General features: G+C 33.6%; 1 long non-coding RNA gene across 1 annotated transcript; it reads right to left on the bottom strand.

Moving 5' to 3' along the window:
* Positions 1–36: 36 nt before the first annotated feature.
* LOC108748728 lies at positions 37–1,436 on the bottom strand. Its single transcript, XR_001939319.1, has 3 exons — positions 793–1,436; positions 460–662; positions 37–245 (listed from the first exon to the last, which is right to left on the bottom strand). It is a non-coding gene; the product is annotated as an uncharacterized LOC108748728 (long non-coding RNA).
* Between the last annotated feature and the right edge of the window lie 2,781 nt (positions 1,437–4,217).

The following is a 4,217-nucleotide window of genomic DNA, read 5'->3' on the forward strand; positions in this document are numbered from 1 at the left end:
GACTTATCTATTTACATTTACTAGTACTTACTTTTAAGAGCGTTTTGATACTTTCGTTAAGGTTCCTGACTAATCGCGGCGGCCATGTAGGAATCGTCAGAAGTGAGAAATGACACGTTAATTTATATTGCGTGCCATTTTTAAATAAAGACAATTTGGATGAAACAAAATGACGAAATCACTTTAAAACACTTGTAAAAATCGATGAAAACTGTCCTTTCCTCCCTTTATAGTCATCCAGCAAACTAGAATGGATTAAAATGGATTAAAATTTTTTTAATGCATACTTCAAATCCATGAAAATGGATTGAATGGATTAAAATGAATTGAATCCGAATTGGTACTAATTTAATATTCGAAAAAAAAAATTTTTTTATTTAACGATTATAAATTTTATTCCTAAGACATAATAATTATACCTAAAATAAACTACTTCAAATTGGCATTAAAAAAACGCACCTTAGGGATTCGAGAATCTGAGACCTCTGGATTATGAATCTTCTACGTTACCCGCTACATCACTTCTTCAATTGGTAAATGTGTTATTTATTCTCTATTTTAATTACAACCCAGCTAATAATCTAATCTCGCTTGGCCGATGTCGCGCGCCGTAATTGGCCCAATATTTGGGCTGTGTTCGACTTGGTTTGCGAGTGTTACTTCTAATCAAAGAGAAAAAATAAAAGAACATAGCTCAATTATTTTTACGTTACAACTTTTTTGAACTTAGTTGGAAAAATTAAAACAAAAAAATTTCTACTTATAATTTTGAATAATTTAAGTAGCATTTACACAGTGCGACAAATATGTTCCCGGACACGAACCACATCTCAGCAACCAGTGGCAACATCTGTGCGTTCAAACATGCATTTGAAAGGTTTAACATTTCCCTATCTATCTGTCAAAGTTTCATTCATTTTGGTTGACATATAACGGAGATATCACAGTTCATGTTAAATAAGATCTTGGTCGAGGTAGAAATGTCTCTGGAATGATTGATTCTCATTGATTTTTGATCGCTTCTTAATGTGTGTGGAACAAACTTCGCACAAACCTTCGTTTTACCCAAATCTTCATGTAATATGGTTCGAATCGTTTCTCTACTGATATTTAAAGCCTCCTCCATCATTTTTAGTGACGCATTGCGTTTGCAACAAAATTACGTACTTTTTCAATCATTTCGGGTGTTCGAACCAAAATTGGCCGTTCTGATTTTTTGTCATCTTCAAGGGTCTCTCTGCCTTCCAAAAAACTCTTATGCCACTCAAAAACAGCTGTACGACCTAGACATTGATTGCCGTAAATTTGTTGCATCAATCGGAATGTTTCTGATGCACTTTTACCAAGTTTTGCGTTAAATTTAATCACTGCTCTTTGTTCCATATTAAAATTTCTACCTCGACCAAAATCTTGTTTAACATGAACTGTGATATCTTCGTTATATGTCAATCAAAATGAATGAAACTTTGACAGATAGATAGGGAAATGTTAAACCATTCAAATGTATGTTTGAACGCACAGATGTTGCCACTGGTTGCTGAGATGTGGTTCGTGTCCGGGAACATATTTGTCGCACTGTGTATGATCCATTTTTAAAAGTTTTTAAATAAAACTTTTTTTATTTAATTAGATTGAAAAACTGCATATTCAGAACATTGAATTGAACACGTTGCACAGAAATTGCTGATATTATTTTTAAATTTCATTGAATTAAAAAAATGTACTTTCTATTTACAATTCTGAACTGAGTAGTATTCACGATGCACAGAAAATGCTAATATTATTTTTAGATTGAAAGGCATAGAGATATGTTCTATGCAATTCCTATAAATAAATAAAAATGCATTCAGGATTGAAAAGAATTCATTTTAACATTCAGGAATCCGTATTTCTGAAAATCTGAATCCATTTTAGTCCATTTCAATCTATTCTCGTTTGCTGGGTCATAAAAAACACGTAAAGTGAGTCTATATTTGAGGAAAAACACAGTCCGACGGCTGTTGAAATGAGTAAAATATACATTTTTACATATAAAATTTCAAAATAACTTTAGTTTTCATCGATAATTACAACTTTGATAAGTATGAGATAAGTCACAGTTTCACAATTAAGCAGATAATAACGAAATGGCACGCAATATAAATTTCGTCGTCAAAATGTCATTTTTCAATGCCTATAAGTTCGGCCATTTATCATGGTGCGGCGCTGTAACACACAATAAGCATGAGCCCATGTCTGTGTACTCGCCTGCGGCGCGTCGAGAGTGAACAAGACTGCAAGCTCCTTCTTACACTAGTCGCTTGTTTTAAGTGATCGGAAATGCTTTCTCGGCAATCTCAGCCGCTCAGCAGCCCTAGGTATTAATAAGAGGCGGGGGACATCTTAAATAACATATAAGTATAATATTAATAAATTTTAGTAATAGTATATCCCTCTCCTTAATCCAGAATAGTATAAATCATGTTAAAACGCAACAGTTTACGAGATATTTAATTAATTATGATTAATAATTGTTTATGATTTTTCATGCGCGTTATATAATATATCTCCCCTTCATAAACTCGAGTAGTTTACAAGAATAGTTTAGTAGAAGTAGAATTTTACCGGAAAAAAATTATAAACCAGCATTTCTTTTCACGAAAGTCTCGAAAGGCCATCAGAAAAAAAATGCGTATGTTCGAGACTCGAAACTTGTGAAGAAAACATGCGAAAAAAATCGAATAGTTGCAAAAACCACGTTTTTCGCTTATAAAACGAAAGATATTGATTGTATGAAAAAAAATCAGTATAAAAAAATGTAGGTATTCGAAATAACTATAAAATAAGATGTGGAACATTAAAATCAATTTATTACAATAGTTCAGTAGAAAAAAAATTAAAAACATCGAAAAAGGCCTTTTTTCACTTGTTCTTTGAGATTTAAACGCAAAGCTTTGAAATTCTCGTAAAATGTAGCCCTCGTAATGGTGAACAAATCTAACCCTGAACAAGCCTGAAATGTTTATTAGTTTTTACTAAAAGCTCATTTGTTCACTAAAAACCTGTCTGCGGAAAACTTAATTTCTTTATCTTTGAGCAGTCGCACAGCAACTTACAGGGATGATTTTTCTTCTTCAAGAATTGCACTACACTTAATAACAAAACGATTTTTTGCAGTTAAACTATTATAAAACGCTTTTTAAAAAGTAGATATCTTTTTCTGTATAAAAAAATGGAAATAATTTCGTTAATATGCATATATCAAATAGCCGTGTGAAGCATTCGAAATCTGACATTTTTCTACGAATTTAAAAAATAAAAAGATTACCCTCCGATCATTAAGAGCCGAGATAACAATTTTTTTTCAAAAAATCACTGTAGCTCTAGTTTTTAAGATTAAGAGTTCTCTGGCATCAAATTGTCAAGGAAGAATTGAATTTGTTGTTGAAATATAGCCGAAGGTACGGCCCATCGAGCGTACGGCGCACGAGCCGCGAGGAGTGGGGACGGCCTAGCAGGCGTTCGAGCTTAGAAGCTCGCGGCGGTGAGCGGAGCACTTGCTCCATTCTCCGCGCGCCGTGCGCTCGGTGGGTCGTACTTTAGCAAGACGCGCGTATTCGGCTATCTTTAAACGTTAATATCTTGTTAATTATTGTGAGCATTGCAAAATAGTACAGGACTTTTCGACTTAGTTTAGTCCGCTCTACCTGCTCGGGACGAGTGGGGCCGTACCCAGCCACCCTGTATACATATATACACTACTCAACAAAATTAAAGGATCACTTGTTCCACCCTATAAAAATAAGCAAATTTCAAGATAGAACAATTTTATCAAAAATCATCGTATCGAGATGTTTAAAAAAGCATTTTAAAACCTCTACTTTTCAATTCGGTACTTAAAAAAACGGTCTTGTTGATATTCTGTAAAGTTACATAAACATAAATACAGATATCAACATTTTTTACGAAGTGTCACGGCGCGAATTAAAAATTGTACACAGATATGGTTTACATCTTTTGAAAGAGTAAATCTTTATCTTCAATTTGTTTTTGTACAGGGTGGGCCATCTATTGGTACGTTTTTAAAAATGCGATCAAATGAGCATACATTGATATTTTTTATTAATTTTTTTTTTGTTGTGAAGCTAAAAGTATCCGCGTCAAGAATGAAAAACGATTTCGTTCATGTGGCTCCCTCTACTGGCCTTACAGTATGCCATTCGGTCACCCCAATTATT

The sequence above is a fragment of the Trachymyrmex septentrionalis genome, unplaced genomic scaffold (genome assembly GCF_001594115.1).
Source record: "Trachymyrmex septentrionalis isolate Tsep2-gDNA-1 unplaced genomic scaffold, Tsep1.0 scaffold109, whole genome shotgun sequence".
In the NCBI taxonomy this organism is placed as follows: Eukaryota; Metazoa; Arthropoda; class Insecta; order Hymenoptera; family Formicidae; genus Trachymyrmex; species Trachymyrmex septentrionalis.